We start from the raw sequence: 20,761 nt of genomic DNA on the forward strand, positions 1-20,761 counted from the left end.
ACTTCTGTACTTATTGTGCTTTGCCGTTAAGCTCGTGATGCGCTGACGTATTTCAGTGACCTTACCCCTTCAAATCACTTCGTAGCCCCGAAATAAAAGCAGTTATCTTTTATTAGATATTCAATTAGCATTTTTTATTTCATTTTTAAATGTCGTATGATTAAAGATAAATGGGTTATTTCACAGGTCATAAATAAAAGTTCGAGACGTACAATGTAGTCAGACCCGTGCGCAGAATGTTTGAGAGGGTGGGTATTCTAATTTGCGAGATCAAAAGTCAACATATTCTATGTGAAGTACAATCAGTATAAAAAGCGTACTAATGCTGTGGGGGAGGATCTGGGCAGTGTCTCTGAGAAAATTTGGAAAGAAATACATGATATGAAATCAAATATGGAAGTAATTTTGCATGAAATAGAGCTTGAATAATTGCATGACTGTATACATAAAATCCATAAACATCCAAAACGTTATAAAACACCATAAGTAGCTGCGCTATTACCATATAAATTGACTATAGGTGGTTACATTTATTACTTATTTTGTGTGGCTCGGCATGGCTAGGTGGTAAAAGCACTCGACTCGTTGTCTGAGAGCCGCGGGTTCGAATCTCCGTCACATCAAACAGGCTCGCCCTTTCAGCCGTGGGGGCGTTATAAAGTAATGGTCAATCCAATTATTCGTTGGTAAAAGAGTAGCCCAAGAGTTGGCGATGGATAGTGATGACCAGTTGCCTTCCCTCTAGTCTTACACTGCTAAATTAAGCACGGCTAGCGCAGATAGCCTTCGTGTAGCATTACACGAAATTCAAAAACAAAGTTTGTGTAAAGCTAAATCAGTTTGATCAATTATATTTTGTTTGCCACGTATCTGTTTATGTTCGTTAGAAACGCGCGTTTCTACTGCCCCAACAACGTAGTTTGAAACATGTCTTGGGACTGTCCCATCAGCGTAGAAGTTACTTGAATGCAAAAAACTAACAGGTGACTTTTTTTTAATTGTGCATGACTGTTGCGTGATGTGTAACCGCTTTCATGCGTGGTGTGTTATTCTTACAATTTTCTCTACGGTCAGCCAACGCGAGTAAGTCGCTGGGTGGCTTTCTAGCGTTGATTAATAGTTGTCTGCAACTCGGGTGAGTTTAAAGTCCATGGGGAGCAATCTACCAAACAACAACAACAAAAACATCACGTGCTCGAAGCCTGTTATACAATAACAACATCTCAATTCTTCAGTGTAAAGTGACTCTTCATGTGTGTAGATTAAATCACGCAACACTGGCGTATGTATACAGTTTGTATAACTTTCAGTAAAAATTCGCACCAACACTTCATTTATCATGTCACAGAACCATACAGTTTCCCAGAAACATTTCATTATTCTCATAGGGATTCATGCTCGCGCAGCTAATTGGAGTGTTACGACGTTCGTAGTCTTCCACGGTGATCGAGCCGAGACAGTTTCTTTTATATATTCTACGTCAAATAACGTCGAGCACAGGAAACTGCTTCATGGTTTTGATTATTTGTATTTTAATGGCACATTCAGTGTTGTAATTGTGAATGTTTTATTCTTTTAATACTAATATTTAATTATATATGTTCTTAACCCTATCGTATACGATGGGTAATTAGTGACGTATTCAACAGTGTATAAAGTAATATATTCTCACCATGGACTGTGACTTGCATTAATGCCAATGTGATTGAATTGAACCTACTATACAAACACCTGTAATCACGCCCTCTTGTGTGCTACTTTTCTTCAAGGAATCTATTCTTTACGTGCATAAATGTTCAGATTTTATAAAAGCCTGAAAGATAACCACACACAAGTATTACACTAAGACGTATCAATAAGTAACCAATTAATCATTACAAGTAGCCAAGGGAAAAAATAGGGAATCGCTTGGCTACAGCTTTAGGATGGTAACCTAGAAACTTATCGGGATGTGGCAAGTAGCCAAGAGACAGATAACAATAATAAATAACTAGCAGGCGACCAAAAGATGAATAATATATACATACATACACACATTGTGTTTTTATTTTAGCGCTTAGACGTCATAACTTTAAATTTGAAAATATATAGGACCAACGACTTAAATGTGATACGTATTAGCGTAATTGCTGTACTCGGTACTTGTAAAACATATTTTAACATGTGGGTAAAGTGCTCTTGTATGTTATCAACTCTTTTGATATTATTGATACACAATCATTCAAGAACAAAAAATAATTGTATAAAATCAATCACGCGTTGAATTATTAGATTGGAAACTTTCGCGGAGTAGTAATGACGTTACGAGAGGCGTGACAGTAGTTTGTGAGCGGTGAAGATTATTGACAACTTTATATCTGCTTTGCAGACGACACGGAGTGGTTAATTTGAGGATGACGCTGCGGGTGAGAACTTTAGAACCTTGTGGTTATAATCATTTTATTCTTTTCTTTTTTCTGGTACCTGTGCATTTGTTTGTTGAATTTTGCAAAGCTACTCGAGAGCTATCTGAGCTAGATTTTATTTTTTCATTTTAAATGCTTTTTAGTTTAGACAGTACCTGATGTAGATATGATATACTTCAGATCTTTGGGTACTGTTTACCAAGGAAAAGCGGGATTGGGAGTTACATCATAACGTCCCACAGCTGGAAGGGTAAGCTGGTTCAGTGAAGGGATTAGATCCCACAGGTTACGAGCACCTACGTCGAAAATTCGTAGTTTCTTAAAAGGTGAAATAAAATTTTAGAGCATTATTAGCATTCTAAAATATCAAAGACGTTAGCAACACTACGCTATGGTTTCTTTTTCTTCTAATCAGTGGTCTAAAGATTAATTTTATTTTAAGCACGGGAATTTGAAGGGTTGTACACCGTCCCATTAAGTTATAATTTCGATAAAAAAGTTAATATTGATGTAGAGTGGGGTTCAAATTCGCGGTGCTACTACTGTAGATTTACCAAAATAATTTTGAACTTTTGTTTTGGTAATTTCGATTATATTTATTCCTGATAATTAAGGCATGGTGTTTTCACTCGTATTTGCTCGGAAGGCAACAAGTAAAGGCGCCATTTGTAAAATAACTGAATTATTTTATTATTTCTCATTGTATTTAAAAGGCCCGGCATGGCCAGGTAGGTTAAGGTGTTCGACTCGTAATCTGAGGGTCGCGGGTTTGAATCCCCGTCGCACCAAACATGCTCTCCCTTTCAGCTGTGGGAGCGTTATAATATGACGGTCAATTCCACTGTTCGTTGGTAAAAGAGTAGCCCAAGAGTTGGCAGTGGGTGGTGGTGACTAGCTGCCTTCTCTCTAGTCTTACGCTGCTAAATTAGGGATGACTAGCGCAGATAGCCCTCGTGTAGCTTTGCGCGAAATGAAAAACAAACAAAAACAAACATTGTATTTAAAAGTATTCACATACATACTTTAAAGCAGAGCTAGGTCCAGCACGATTAATCGAACCCCGTATTTTATTATTGTAAGGTTGTAGACTTACCGCTGTCCAACTGAGGGACATCTAAAGCAATAATTTTTTTAGCGCTTTCATAATGCAGGCCCGTAAGAAGCATTCTGAAAGTGAAACGGATGCACTGTGTGTCCCAGCGTCATTATAATTACACCCATTTTAATGTTAATACGCCGTACTCTTAAACAAAACACTGTACTTCTACTATATTTATACTAAATAAGAAAAAAAAACATATTTAGGTATCTAATTGAACCTTTTAGTACCATTTGGGCCTAGGGAACTTGTGCTCGCTTGTAGCTTTGCCATGAGACCAGCACATTGCAAATTATATACCAATCAAGTTTTTAACTTTGTTTTCTACATTAGAAACATTAATGGGGTAAAAGTGGTACACATATGACTGTACCAGCCTTACCGTTTCCTGTGACCCTGAAATGAACAGACGTTACATCCATATATTTAATTTACGTAATTGTACGATTGTTGCTACCTTTTTCTTATAGACGGAGACATTTTAAATCATAAGTTTGATTGAATAATGTTTATGGTTTAATATCTTTTTGTCGTGATGAGTTTTCTAAGACTCCCGGTCACGATGAACCGACCCCTCTAGGCGTCACACCGAAATATAAAAAATTAACTAACAGAAATAAACTTCTTGACTCTACTACTTAGAACCTGTTTTCAGATTTGAAATCCATGAAGTATGAAAAAAGATATACCTAGATGTAGTAGTAATGGTTTTAGAGGTTTCAGCGTTCTCATCTTCTCCATAATCAATATCATAACCTTGCTTTTCTCTCTAATCTGATTCAGTTTTGACCTGTTAGGGTACTTGTTCTTTTCATTACTTTCCTTTATCTGCTTTTAGCATCATTTCTTAGTTTCCAGTTAGTGTGAATCCAAAGGTGTAAGCATCATATACAAACACCACATGCAAAGCAGTCATCTTTCTTTCTTTCTCTGTTTGTGTTCCTGTCAAGACATTTTACACATTTCACTTATGAATGTATTTTTTCACTCTGGAGAAAAAGATTTTCCAGACTGTATTATTGGATTTTTGGTTACGTAATCGGGCGCCTCCAATCTGTTTTTCGGCTCTGACGTTTTACCCCTAAATTTGGGTCGGTTTTTCACGACCGGGGATTCATTAAAATTGATTTTACCATGTGTTAGTTTTTATTTTGGAATAATTAATTGTATATCTTTAATGGAACAAATTGTGTTTAATGATGATAATCGTAATTTATATATGTCAGCTACTGTAGTACTTAGTATTGATTATTATAGAATAAAATGGCAGTCATAAAAATCGCCTGTTTTAAAGCCACCTTTAAAATATCAGAAAAAAAACAACTATTTCACAGTATTTGCTGAGGAGAACTAATGTTTACTGTATTTATGAAGCCGCCTAAATCGCTATAAATGTGTTTTTATGGATTGAATAAAAAAATTAACTATTTCAACAGATTTTCACTTAAGTGATTTTTCCAGATAAATGTATAGAAAAAATTACGAAACTTGAAGCCAATGTGGTCTTACTAATCATCGCGCAGGACCAACTAGGCCTAATGGGATCGTGTATGAAGTATGTTAATTATGTATTAATTTAAAATAATTACGCATTAGCATTACGAAAACAAAAAGATCGCAAAGAATATCGTTATTGTAAATCAACCTATTTGGACTTCATCTTCCCAAAATGTTTTTATATATATTAGCGCAAAGCTACATAAGGTATACTTGCTTTAGTTATCTTTAATTTTGAGCAGGTAGAGTAGAGGGAGGGTGTAGCTAGGCAGTCAACAGCGCCTATCAACACCACCTCGGTTACTATCTAATCGAATAGTGGTATTTAATTGTTTCTCTTATTACGCACCCACAGCCTCAAAGTGCGAAGCGCGATTTATATTTCCGCTGGTACGGTAAGTGAACTGTGGACAATTAGATCCATAATCTGACACCCAAACCATTAAACCACGCCCATCCCAGTCCTGGGTGCATAGGAAAGTTCATTGGACTAGTTGAGACATGGTAAACTCTGTTCAACTGAATTAAGAATAATTTCATTCAAACATCCTGCTATCGATGATAGTCTGTAAGGTAAAAAGAATGATGTAATTCGTCATCCCAAGAATTTTACTGTACAAGTCAGTGTTGGGCGTATAATCATCTTCAGTAAATACCGCATGTGTACGCAACAATATAACGTATATAGTAGAGTTGTTCAAGACTTTTTTTTACAAGAGATCTTTCCCGCTAGCAACGACTCAGTTGCTATGACAACTTTAGGATTCTGAATAAAATTTAACCGCCCACGAGTGGAACGAATCGAGAGCTCTTGAAGATTGTTTCATCCAAGTAAGGTTTGAAAAGTAGAGTTCATCTGTGCTTGTTGTACGCCCGGAGTTAACAACTGACAATTTATTCAGGCGTAGAACTGCACTGCAGTATTCCACAAAATAGCCTCAAAGCTTGCGTAGCAGGAATAGATCGATAATTAACACCATCGTATACTGTTGTTATCCAGAACCTGGCTACGTATTTTTTGTTGTGTTATGGCCAGTATTTAGAGGCTTTCATTTTTAATATGCAAGTATGAATGACTGATGACTGATCAAATGGCATAAACATCCAAGAAAACTTGATTGTTCAGTCATAAATTAATAATGCAACGAAAGTTAGAAGATTAATTCTTTAAAAAAATCTATTTGATGGAGTAACGTATAGTGATGAAGTTATGAAAACGTTTGGTTTTAACTGACATATTTATTTAAATTTTGGGTGGTTCTAATAAGACTGCAACATAAGATCGTGCCCCACCCCCCCTTCTTCCACCCTAGGGCTCTCTCTGTGGTATCATAACTAAGCCTCTTTGTATAGGTTGCCACTAACCTGCCCATGGGAATGTATGAAAGGATTAACTTCTGCTGTATCTACGTTAACCAGGAGCTATAAATAACAGTGTAATAAAAAAGGAAGATAGGTAAGTGCAATGTAAGCAATCATATGTGCCATACAGTCAGCAGTTTGCTTATTTGTATATCGTTAATAATTCAGGGCTCCGAACCCACATTGATACGATCGAAGAGCCCTCTAATACACTAGCTAAATATACTTAGTATCTCAACTTGTAAAAAAACAAAAAACAAAACAACACTTAAACACTGAAGAACGAATTTTCAAGTATTGAAACTTCAGTTTAGGAATACTCTCTTAATACTGCTTGGATTCTTTACAACGTGCTAGGAACATTCTCTTAATAGATCTAGCTTACTTCGTGACGTTCTAGGAATATCTTCTTATAATTGAGTTTGCTACACACACACACGTCGAAAATTCGGATCTCTGAAACGACTGTACCGATGATCACAAATCATAACTGGGTAATATTTGAGCAATAAATAAAACAATTGAAACTTCTACAAGAATGATATGTTTCAGATTTAACCAATTACAAAAAAGAGCAAGTTCTAAATAAAAAAAAATCAAAAACAAATTTTAAATAATTGTTTTTCTTTACTGAAAATATCATGAGTGTTACAACAGAAAAACAAGACAGTTTCACTGATAAGTGTTTAGAAAGATATACTTCAATAAAATGTATTACATAATGTGATATTAACTTATTTTTAAACTAAAATTTCAGTAAACATTGGATGGCGAACATTATTGAATGTCAAGTACATTGTTGTAGAACAGTCAGACAATTCCAACAAGGCCTCGGGTCTGATAATTTTCCGCACGAACTAATAATTATATCTGTCCGACGTTAGGGTATTTTTATTAGTTTTGTTAATAGTTTTCGTGACATTCTAGGAACATTCGCTTAATTCTGTTAAGATTCTTCGCAATGTTCTATAATAATGATACTCAGTTTTGTTTTGAATGGAAGATTTTATAAATGATGTAAGTGGTTGACACTATAATAGTATATTAATTGACGTATTTAATACGTCATTTTAGGGTTAATAAATAACCAGACGCCAGAAGCTAAGATATTAGTGTTAGGGTTTTAAATTTGAGAATGTCAACGTTAATTGGTATATAGCAGTTCGTACAATTAAGGGACTGCTCATAAAATGTACTCACGACAAAACTTTATTTAATGCGTGAATTGTTTGCTCTCAGTACTATATTGTTTGTGTTACGCGTTTTCTGGATATTGCTTATAGGGTTACGGATCAATCATAGATTATAAAACTAAACATGGCGTATTATATCTAGCCCTGTTTGCGTCACGTAGAGCATTATAAACTTCAGCGCATGCTTGGAACGTTGTACCGGAAGATTCATCGCACAGGCCGCATTATCACGACAAGTACAACCTTATACACACACTATTTGTTTCCTTGAGCTGCCAGTTTGTACCCCGTTTATATGGGGATTCGATATCATTATTTTTTGTTTGAAACTGACGTTAGTATTGATGTCACGCGCGGTAGTAAGAATTCGCACACATATTCTGTACAATACTTCGCGTTGCGACGAGCGCCACAAACCGATATTTTCCTAATTTTAATTCGTTTGTTATACGTTTTTGCTGGTGTTGTGTTACATAAATTTTTACATGTTTCTGTGCCACAGTTATTAATTCCTAGTCTATCTCCTGTAACTAGTAAACAAGTTAGAAAGTTACATTCATAATAATTTTATGTAACTTCTCACCAGTAGATGCCGCTGCTCGAAGTTATTTTGTGGGGGATTTTTAAAAACTAAAATATTAAATATAAATCATTACAGCTATAGCAAGTTTTTCTTCTCAATTAGAAACAAATTTAGTAAAGGTACATTGAGTTTCTTTAATAGAGGTCGTTGATTAGTTCGTGTATATTGTTGTGTGTAGCATACAGGGTCGAGATATTTTAGTTACTGGTAGGTGAAGTGAATCCCAGGACAATGTCTCATCTCCATGGTTACTGACTCTCGCTTGAAAGTTAACTTTTGATGTTGAATTCCTATTCATAAATACAGATTATTTCAAAATTTGGAGCTACTTTGATAAAGTATAAGATGAATACTTCGTGAAAGAAAAATAAGACTTGAATGCGGTAATTAAATAAAGTCGACCACCAAAATTTCTCTAATTTTTATAAATATTCAAAAGTTTTTGAACAATGTTTTTTCAGTTGTTGTGTACAATTGCTCTAAGTTTTTCTTTACATGAGTTGTATCGTCATATATGCTTTGTTTTATATTCAGGCAAAATTGTTTTGTTCGTATGTCTTGGATTTTTTCCAATCATTTTATGAAAATTTTTAGCCTCATATTCGACTGAAAAATGTGTTTGACAATTGTTTTATTTAAATAGAACCACTTCTTTCTAATGAAACGCCAATTTTGTGCAACAAAGTGCCGAATGTTTCGCACCAATGTGTAACTTCTTATCTATAATTACCAAATTACCTATCTAATTGTTTCAACGCAAGAATTTAAAGATGTATTCGAGAAAACCTAATACAAAATTAACTACAGATTATATAAACAATATTTGGGTAAGACATTGTATATCAGGTGTGTACAAGTTGAAAAACGTTCAACGTTTTTGGTTTAACATCTGTACGTGTAGTAGTGTGTGTGGGTTTACTAGAATGGTGAATTTCAATTCATATAAACGCCGTCATTGTTATACATTGTACACTCCTTTATTTTGTTCATTCAAAAGTCCGTTGTTTTCAACGTGTTTGTGTACGTACAAAATTTTAAACCTATTATTGTTTCGTTTTATTATTTTAAGGCCAATTAATACACAATTTATTTTAGTTTACGATATAAAGCATTTATTGTTAAGGGTCAAATGTGATTTAGTGGTCATATCTTATTATTTGATTAGAGTAGCTCAAGAGTCGGCGGTAGATGCTATTGCCTAGCTACTCTAGTTTTTTAGTTCAAAGCTGGGGACAGCTAACGCAGATAGCGTTTTTAAATCTTTACTTGAATATCTGAAAAAAATATCGTTAAACTGTACATCAAAGAAACAAAAACAACAAAACAAAAACAGGTAGATATTTTCCCTGAAAACCATACCCCCTCCCCACAAGGTCAGCAGGAAGTGTACAGACTTAGTGGAAAATCCGAAGTTTAATTTCGCGGTGAACAAACCGCGTGTAGTCCCTTGTGTAGCTTTGCTCTAAAAACAGCCACAGCAATTTAATAAGAAAAACAGGGGAAAGCCAAAGTTACATAAGCAGAAAAATAAATTACTGAGGGAACAAAGTGCGTAAGGAAAGATTGACTCGCAATATCGTAACGCTCCCTCATTCCTACCCTTGTGACGTGTAAGGAATGACAAACTTTACATAATTATAGGCGGCTTATTTATATGTATAATATATTTCATGGTAATATGGCAAAATTATTGTTTTAATGTTTAACATACTCTAATAAAGGTGCTGATAGTATTAAATACATTTCTGTAACCCTTTTTAGAATTATATTAATATGAGTTTATCAAGTTCTAACATCCACAAGTCATTGGAAAGGTTTCCTTGGGACTGTGCGAGTGCATCATCACGTGATCTACCTCGAATTAGAAGAGAGGAAATACATGATGTTTTATAATTGCGAGTATATTTAAATATAAGTACATTTTTTTCGTTTTAATCGTTATTTTTTTCTTCTGCCTTATATGATATTCACTGTCCCCATTTTCTTTTTTTGGCACACATATCGCTTCATTATTCTTTTAAATTATGGAGATATATTTATACTGTCCTTGCAATAGCAAGTTCCTTTGGCTCACTGCTAGAGGTGAACGCCCAAATTGTTGGCGGGATTGCAAAGACCTAAGTGCCGCACGTTAACTGTGACGCTCTTCTGTCTGTATGCTAGTCTCCTTGAAAGGTCACGCCGTGTATAGGTGTTCAATTTATCATGCGAGTTCCAGAATCTCCAGGTTATGAAAATTTAAAAGTTGAACCTCAAGTTATCTATCACACTAGTGGACTTGACTTAACCTTTTTTTTTTGTGTGTGTGTGTGTGCGCGTGTGTAATGTATATGTACGTGCTGTAAGGGTAAAGTTGGCTCAGGGCCCAACAGAATAAGCGTTTACGTAGAATTATCATTATCCCGTTAAGACACTACATTTCTCAAACCGAATGACTCCTACTGTTAATAACACGAATTTCAGTGAAGTTTCTAAATGAAAAAAGATTGCTGGAGAGAACTTTTTGAAACAGTCCTGTGTAATGCAGCAACCTCGCTGAACAATAGAGTAACACTGAGCTGGAAGTAATAATGGTATGGATAAACATGCCCTAAGTACAATTTAAAATAATTTTATGTTTGTGATTTGTGAAAAAATTGTCTAAGTCAGTTATATTAAATTAATTTTGCTCGGTTTACTTTTCTTTAAACAATCTCGTTTTCTTGAAGTAATGATCAACTGTTTAACATCTTGAACGATTTGGTGAAGAAAGTCCACCAAAAAAAACCAAAAAAACTTGCGTCTTGTCATAATCTTCCCATCAGCCCTTGACAACAGTGTACTTTTCGCTATGATCATGACGTCGGATCTACAACTGCTTTGAAGGCTAGTTTCAATGCACGCAATTTTCACACCTTTACAAATGTGCAAGTGAAAAAGTTTAAGACGTTTTAATACGTTCTCCAAGCGCATTCACTTATTTTAAGGATCTGGACTATTTTGGAAACTTTCTTTCAATGTTTTATTTGTATATCAGTGTTTCGAATGCCGCTCAACAAAACAAAGTTGTATAATATTAAATAAAATTGACATTTTTTGTGGCCGTCCCTTTCCATTGCTGGATGTTTAATTTCGGAGTTCGTCTGAGTATTGTATTAACGTATTTTTCAGTGATACGAACGTAATTTTAGTCAAACCTTTTATAACATTTCTTTGCATGAAATTAATTTTTTCTCTCTCGATCTGCATTTTCGTGTTAGTTTATAATTTCAGTGGAGGGACTAAGAATTGGTTATGTTTTACAACGCTAAATCTCGGGATCGATTCGCTGCAGTAGACAAACCGGATACTCCAATGTAGCTGTGCTGTAAGACAATGAAAGAAAAAGAGGAACGGCAAGTAGTTGCCTCCCGGTGAGACAACGGTAAGACTTGTAACGCTAAAATCCGGGGTTCGATTCCATGCGATAGTCCAATGTATCTTTGCTGTAAGACAGAGAGAGAGAAAGGAACAGTTAGTACCACACATTGTCTACTGTTTCCGAACCATTCTCAGTCACATTAACTCTTGAACTATAACTAAATCTATTTCGTGTTGCAGTGAGATAGAACATAGTGTTAATACTTTCAAACACCGCATTATGTACGCGACATTTCTGTTTTAAGGATAATATAACAGGTCAGGTTACACCGAGAGTGTAAACTCGCTATTTTCATCTCTGTAAGGGTTCAACTCCGATGCAGCTAAACTTTATCGGTTACCAACGCTTAGTTTCTGCTTCAGTTTTATTTGCCTGCCCAACGTGTATGATGTCTGACGTTCGTTTATAATTAGTTTTTTAAAAAAACAAGTAAAAGATAACACAATAATGTATTTTTCCGAGTTCCAACAAATAAAAAAATGTAACAGATCTAATCAAAGTAGACAGTATTGTTAGCTTTTTTTTTTAATTCAGTGACTATATATATGTACATATATGGCATGCGTAACCACGTAGAATGTGACTTTGACCTAATTTAAAGATTGGAGTGTACGGTCTATTAAACATTGACACGCTGTTTTTAAAAGTGTTTTTCTCATATATCGTTTATTTGAAAATTGTCATTGAAATTCAGGCACCGTATTTTAATAGCGTGAGTTTATTTTATTACAGAATATACTTCGTCTTGTCTGTAAAATTCCTTTGTGCAGAAAACATCGCTCTAAACAAACACTTACTTGATATATCTGACGTTGGTGGTAGGTGTTTGGTACGTATTCTGCAAAGTAAACAACGGGAACCGTATGTATCTGGATGTATTGAAAATACGCCCTGAGTAGCTTTATCGGTAGATATGAGTAAAGGAAACGACACACGCAGGTAACCATAGCAACTTTGGTAAAGCAGCAATTTAATTTTCCCAGGTGTTTGTTTTCCACATTTGAACTCGTTTCTCTCGGGCATTTGTAAAGCTTTATCTGGTGGTGTCTTCATAAAACTAAAGATGTTGATGGTCGCATCCGTTTCACGGCACCGATTTGATGCTAACGTTCAACGAGATTTAACATCAGTATATATGTGTTTCTGTTTGGAAATCAGATGTACTGGTGTTGTGCTATTTCAGCCATATCTCTGTATCGTAAAGCTGCGTTCAGAAGTCCCTGTTTATGGCAGAAGGGGCTTAAAACAATGTTACAAATCTTTCAACATAGCTGAATTGACTATGACGACATTTGTTAAGAAAACTGAGAAGGAAGGGGTGTGTGTGATATAGTGCTTGTTTTATAGTGATGAGCGCAAGGAACAAACGATTTAACGTGCAGGATATTCTATGAAGCCCATATGCCTGATAAAGTAAATTATGTTTGAGGGAACAAACTACGTTTCGACAGAACACTGGTCTGTCTTTTTTCAGAAGAAAACGGGCCAGTGTTCTGTTTGTTTTGAATTTCGCGCAAAGCTACACGAGGGCTATCTGCACTAGCCGTCCCTAATTTAGCAGTATAAGACAAGAGAGAAGACATCTAGTCTTCACCACCCACCGTCAACTGTTGGGCTACTCTTTACCAACGAATAGTGTGATTGACCATAACATTATAACACCCTTACGGCTGATAGGGCGAGGATGTTTGGTGTAACGGGGATTTGAACCTGCGATCCATGGATTACCAGTCAAAACATCTATGCCCCCTCAAAGAAAAAAAAAACTTCATTATACTTTTAAATCGTTGTTTGCCAACTTACTAATCATAATGTCAGTTATCTGGGCTTTAAGTTTCTCTGATCAAACAATATATTTTTTATTAATTTTACAACAAAGCAACGCTGTGTTTCAAGTAAAATTTATATTTTAGATGCACAGTGTTTGGCAGTGTGATTTCTAGTCTCAAGTGTGTATTGGATGACTTCCTCCTCCAACAGAAAGCAACACAATCATACTTGATACACGTAAACTAACTACCGTAGTCCTAAGCGTTGACATATTAACCATTCTGTCGAAGAGTTACTGGCAAATCTGATGTCTGATTTTTCGCTCTCGTAAATACGTATTTATTGAGAACCTTAAATAATGCTGGATCCTTAATATAATTACATTTTTTTTTTTAGATGCTGCAGTTTAAAGTGCCCTTTTATGTGTTGAAGATTTCAAATTATAACAAGACTTGTTTCAGTAATATTTCTATGAACTTTGATCGTGTGGTTGCTATTTTTTGCAATTACCTAGTTTTGCATAGGTGACATTATCGGCTAAGCCTTTTCACTTTTTTCATCATTTTATTTAGGTAATATTTGGTTAAAGGGAAGGTATTTTTATTTTTTAAGTCAGTATTGTTTCATCTTTTGAGTGTTAGGCATATGCAAGATGGGAAAAAACTTCAATGTCTTTTCCTTCCTTACGTTTTCCTTTTCCGGACATTCCCACCCTGTTGTTTTTCCCCTGAATATCGTCATATACAGAATGAAATATTGAAAGTTCCTTCGACAATAATTATAATTAATTTACATCGTGATAAAACATAATAATCACTTTTCACTGAATAACCATTAATTATGTTTAATTAGAAATTAATTGCTTTTACCAATGCATAAATAAACTGTTGTCATGGTTACTAACGTATATAACCAGAAACTTGCGTCACTTTGGACAACTGGCAACAGAAGGATATTTTCACATTTACTAACAACTTGCCAGAAAATATTACCATGGCCATACCAAATAAGTGAGGCGATCATATTTTAAAGTTGTCAGCACGTGACGCCTTAACAAGTGGTGTTTAGTTGACTCTCACTAACAACATGGTTATAAAAGTGGCTTTGTTATTTCTTGTGTTGTTGCAGGTCGTAGGATTCAACCTGCACTTTTAGGTGTTGTTAAAGTTAATATCACCTCGGACGTCTGTGTACGTGTTGAAAAAAGAAAAGAAATCCTTGTATTAAGGTACGAGAGATTCTCGGAATAGTTTGTAAATTATTTGAATCTAGAAACTTTCGTAACCTCTGAACGAGCATAGATTTTGCGCCAAGATGCAGGGGGCTAGGTGTAATAGTCTTTTTAATTACGAACTGATTGAATGTAGGGGAGGAATCTAGTCAACAGCACTCATCGTCGACTCTTGGGCGACTTTTAATCTCACCAGACACTGGTATTCGACTGTCTTTCTTTTAGCGGATCCACGGCTCCAAAATGAGGAACATGTTTTTGCGGAAACAATACGTGAACCACAAATCCTGTAGATTGGAAGTTTAGTCATAATTAAATTAAGCGCTTCTATTTGAAAAGCGTTGCGTAGAAAAACGATTTTGGTTTGAATTTCGCACAAAGCTACACGAGGGCTATCTGCGCTAGCCGCCTCTAATTTAGCAGTGTACGGCGAGAGGGAAGGCAGCTAGTCATCACCACCCACCGCCAACTCTTGGGTTACTCTTTTAGCAATGAATTGTAGGATTGACTGTCACATTATAACGCCCTCACGGCTTAAAGGGCAAGCATGTTTGGTGCGACAAGGATTCGAACCCGCGACCCTCAGATTACGAGTCGAGCCGAGCGTCTTAACCACCTGGCCATGCCGTACCAGAAAAAAGTGCATATTATGAAATATCTAAGAACAACGCCCAGTGTTGTGTTGTACCTTCATAAATAGGGTAGGTGAATTACTGTGTTATGTCCCGACAGAAAAATTGTTTAGATACCCGCCCTTTTAAAGTGTTTCCTTACAACCTTAGACACAGTGATGTTGAATCAGCTGTTAAAATAATTCGGTTCAGCTTTAAATATAATCTGCTATTGGCCTACTAATTGCTGCGTGCCTTAACAACTATGAATTAAAAATCTAACCGTTCGCGACCCGTTGCCTCGATAACGCTCTTCACCATTTGGGTTGTAAGAGAGCGTGCTAACGAGTATTCATTCCGAAAAGAGAAACCCAAGTGTTAATAATGAGTGCTATTGACTTGTTGGTGTCTTCCCTCTAGTCGTAACACAGGATTTTGGAATAGGGTAAATCTTATTATTATAAAACACCCGGCGTTTTTCACGTATTTTATACTCTTGATTCCAAGCCCACAAAAGTTAAAAAAAAAAAGAAAAGGGCATCGCAGACAAGCTATTCACTGAATGCTAATAGCTAGAAAGTTACAAATGTCTTAAAATATGAAAGTGTAATGTGCTATATTAATTTTTTGGCTCCCCGCTAGTACAGCGGTATGTCTTCGGATTTACACCGCTAAAATCAGGGGTTCGATTCCCCTCGGTGAGCTCAGCAGATAGCCCGATGTGGCTTTGCTATAAGAAAATACACACAATTAATTTTGTGTGTATGTGTATATTTTCATGTTTTATGTGTTATATTAATCCGTCGAATGATTTTTGCTTGCTGGTTATGTTCATTGTTATTCATCCAGAAATTTTTTTTATCCTTATTTTTGAGTAGTGATGATAAAAGTTAGTTTTTTGTCTCCAGCACTCCTTCCCCGAGTCTCGTCACAGAAGGTTAATTCTCCACTTGAGTGATCCATGAAGGTTTGGTGTCATAATTTATGCGTTTTGAGAAATTGTGTAATATGTAAAATCAGTTGTCGATACCATTATCAAATCCCACAAAATACCGGTGGATTTAAATACCAACGATAATACATAAGCATAACGTTCTCTAATGGACAAAAATAGTATATGATAGGAGTCAAATCGTACGCATGATATACAATATATGGCGCTAAATATTGAGTAGCTCGACATCATTGAGCATTTCAAGTTTTTTGTGTTTTTCTTAGAGAACAATTTTGATAACGGTCAATCGAGAGACTACTAGTAGTGTGTTTTTCAGAGAAAATTTGTAGTGTATAAATTCTAAAGTTCTTTAATATACCTTATTTCGGTTGTATAAAGAGATCAAATAAAACTACAACGAAGGACAAATAATGTTGCTGAAATTGAACTTTTTTAACATCAAATGAAATCTTATAAAAAATGTTTCCCAAATTATCTTAGTTTCAGGCTTCTTTGATGTGCATATAAAAGTTTGAGGTCACCCAACTTATAACTTTAGTATAATAATTGAAAAATAGTACCATCCATAGTAAAAACAGGAACATTTGTTTTCGACATACTGTATCATTTAATTAATTCCAACATAATTTATGTCGGTTAATTGTTTATTTGGAATTATAATTAATTGAGCATTTTTGGCGGTTCTCCAGAAAAAGCTTCACAGTCCCTAGGGAAGCCACGGGTCTCACTGTGAAAAACATTACCCTAAAAGATCGCCGTATAAGCTGAAATATCTGTACAGATGGTACGAAGATTTCTCAACCTTTACTGTTCATAAACAGGCATGACTAGTGATTTAACTGAAACTTGACACTTGACGGTTTGTCGTGATGAGGAAAATTGTTCTTTGCGTAAGAGTGGCCTCGTCTGAAAACTGACTTTCCGACCTTGTTTTGTGTGTTAAACATTTATCACAAAATTGTTACTCTTGGTTTTTGTGTGATTATTCAGAAACGTGCCCCCCCCCCCCATTGAGTTAGTCTTTGTTTGAATATTGTTGAGATTTTTAAATGATTGTCAAGGCTTATCTTAAAGCTGCCCCCTCCATAAACAAAACAAACAAAAAAAACAAACCGGTGTTGAACGAGATGGTCTTGTTGAGTTGTCGTTAGCACGTGATAAGTCAGTGGGAGTCGTTTGTAAGACGATGAAGGACCTGCCCAACTGTTATGTGTGGGGAAACCCTGCCCATAACTCTCCGGAAATATCGACCCGACCGTCTGGTGCAGCCTGTCAACCGTCTGGTGCTCTATCAGAACTGTCTCGCCCTCAACTCTGTTAATAGTTACATAAAACAGTTGGGGGAGAAAGTTGGAAGAAATGTTTGACTCGTTGATATATTGGCATTCCCGTAACAGGCTTCACTGTTGTTGTTTTTATATAGTTTGGCCTATTTTTCCTCTCTGATTTTGTGATCGTTTTTTTTTTTCTTTGGTTATTTTATTTACCCTCCTGCCTTTCATGTTTTCCAACACGGTCTTTATGTGGCGATATATCATTTTGGCGACGCCGGGATACATAGAGCTAATCGGTAACTGTAGTAAGGGGAATTCCGGTTTGTTCCGTCATAACAGTAACGGAAGCTGTTTTAAGATTGAGATATGTTTTATACGACTTTTAAAACATAGTTATCTTTATGTTGCTTGTTAGTTCCTCTCTGTGTCTATATACAATTTTTTCTTCCTTTGTTTGCCAACTTTTTATCATTGTTTCATATGGTTAATATTTTTATTCAACTTTTTGATCCTCGATATTTTTTAATGTATATTCCAACGCTAAAGATGTTCCACGCTGATACAGCAGTAAGCCCAAGGATTTACAACGCTAAAATCAGGGATTCGATTTCCCTCGGTGGACTCGGCAGATAGTCGGATGTGGCTTTGCTATACGAAAACATACATACACACTGACGTAATTGCAATGTGTCGGCACTGCAACTGATCAAACGACTGTCTGATAGGATAACAATGGAAACATATAATAGAAGATAGCGTAATATGTTGATTAAGCACTAGAGAAGTGTTGGACTCAAGAATGAATGCAAGTGGACACAGTCCACCCTTTTTTATTTTTTGGTAAACTGTTTTCTGCACTATTGTGGCAACTAATTCATATATCTGTCTGCACTGCTATTTGTCTGGAATAGTATCTGGGGGCTTATGACGCCAAAATTCGCGGTTCGATTTCTTCCATGAACACAGCACAGATAACTCAATGATTTAACCGCCTGAGTCTATAACTGTAATTGGATTTTAAGTCGGTCGGGAGATGACGGAGCTGTGAGATAAAAGTTTGTACTTGTAAAAACAAACAAACTCAGAGCTGTTTTTTAATTCAATACAGACATGATCCTGATAACAGGGAAGACTGAACAAGTTGGCCTACTATAGATGAAGGATGAGTACCATGTGTTTAAGAGGTTGAAACCGACAAAGAAAAACTACTAATTTAGTTAAAAATGTAAATTAGTGAAGTGACAAAGATTTATAAGAAACAGCTGTTGAGGATTATCTCTTTTATTTTAATGCTTTTTCATATACACTGCTGGCCAAAATCTTAAGGCAAATGAATATAAAGAAAAAATATGCATTTTGCATTGTTAGACTCGACCACTTATTTGAGTAGAGCTTCAAAAGATGAAAATAAGAAAGGGAAAATAAAAGTAAAAAACTTTTTTTAGCATTTAATAGGGGAAATGTGAACACTATGAAATTAGCCTAAATACTAAATACTTTGGTACCTGAAAATTTATATATATATGTGTGTGTTTATGTTTTTTTTCGGACCTTGACCTCCCACCACTATATTTGTCGTATCCCGGCTGGCAAAGTTTGGTGTTTACAGAAAGGTTTCGCTTGCATTGGATTCAGAAGATCTGGAGTAGTTGACGTATTGTAACACATTGTATTTTGCTTTCAATCATGGGCGCTTAGAATTGTATGTTGACAATACTTTCAAATCGATATGCTCCTGAGGCCTAAAAAAAATTGTTGTATTAAGATAATTTGGCAAATGTCACATCATATGACTGACCGTTTGGGGGCCCCCCAGTGGCTCAGCGGTATTTATACGGACTTACAACGCTAAAATCCGGGTTTCGATACCCGTGGTGGGCAGAGCACAGATAGCCCCCTGTGTAGCTTTGTGCTTAATTCAAAACAGCAAAGAGCAACAGCTGACCGTTTAGGAGGAGATTCGTCAGTAAATGTGCGTGTGAAAATACTTTGTTTCATATCTCACACTTTATCAAACACTAAGTTTATTGCGAAAGTGAATAAACCTCTAGATATTAGTGCAAACAAAAATGCTCATGCTTAATTAGTATGAATATAACTATAGTAGTTGTTGTGCCATCTAGTGGAATGCAACTGTAGTATTGTGTCATGTACACCACAGCACGAAATTAAACAAAAAATTAAAAATATTTACCATCTAAACTATATATTACCATGTAACACATTCCGTAAAATAAAAATACTTACGATTATTATTAAAAACTGGCAAAAAATGGTAAAATTTCTGTGTTTTCTACTTACATCTGTATATATATATATATATATATATATGTGTGTGTGGATAAAATACAATCTTTTTAAATAATATATGGTTTTAAAAGTTTAATGTGTATCCTATTTTCTGTGAAATAAGTCTAATGTAGAACATATCATTCATACAGCTACAAATTTTAAGACAATAATAGAATGGTATGTGATTTATAGAATATAGTTTTTATTATCAGTATTGGTGTTCACCAAATTATCGTACTATAAAAAGAATAGTTTTACATATTATTTTTACAATATTTTGAAGATACCTGCCTAGATTTGAAAATTTGAACTGGTAAAGTAAAAGGACTAATTTTTTGTGCATATTTGCTGTGTTATGAAAATATTCAACACTCAGTAAGTTTCTTATTATGTCAGTTCTTGTTTATATGCAAATGATATTAAACTGTTGTTTTTGTAAACTTTATTTATACAGGAAAAATTGGTGGTTTGAACTATACCTTTCACCCCATAATGCTAGAACTGAAACAAAGAAAGGAAAGTAGTTAGGTATAGCTTTCATATGTTTTCAACAGAAACGGGTTTTATGAGGGTATAATTCTGTTTTGTTTTATTTTGTAACAGAAAAGGCATCTTTCAATGCCAGGCTTAAAAAGTAATACTACAACTGGTGGGCCATCCCTTTCCACAGTCTGTTTGTTTAATGCAAAGGTGCCCATGTCACATGTGGCATTAAACATCATTTATGTTTGACAATACTTTCATATATTCATTGATAACATTAACATGATGAGATTTTAAGATCTCTGCCAAAATCAAACCATCTGTTGGATGGCTTATCCACTTAAGTTCAATTTTTGTGCATGCAGTTTCCCAGTGGCACAGTGGTATGTCTGCAGACTTGCACTGCTAGAAACTGAGTTTTGGTACCTGTGGTGGGCACTGCACAGACAGCTCTTTGTGTAGCTTTGTGCTTAATATAAAACAAAACAACAAACAACAGATGGTGTGGATGGCCCTCAAGCAGCTTTGCATGAAATTTAATTCTAAACAAACAAACAAGCAAACAAATTCTTCTGAGTTCCTATACCACATCTCATCAAAATTTGT

At 35.4% G+C, this 20,761-nt stretch overlaps 1 protein-coding gene across 2 annotated transcripts in view; it reads left to right on the top strand.

The window, feature by feature from the left end:
• Positions 1-20,761, top strand: part of LOC143230517 (uncharacterized) — a 55,187-nt gene that overhangs the window by 16,711 nt on the left and 17,715 nt on the right. The gene's annotated exons all lie outside the window — the stretch shown is intronic.

The sequence above is a fragment of the Tachypleus tridentatus genome, chromosome 10, assembly GCF_004210375.1.
Source record: "Tachypleus tridentatus isolate NWPU-2018 chromosome 10, ASM421037v1, whole genome shotgun sequence".
NCBI lineage: Eukaryota > Metazoa > Arthropoda > Merostomata > Xiphosura > Limulidae > Tachypleus > Tachypleus tridentatus.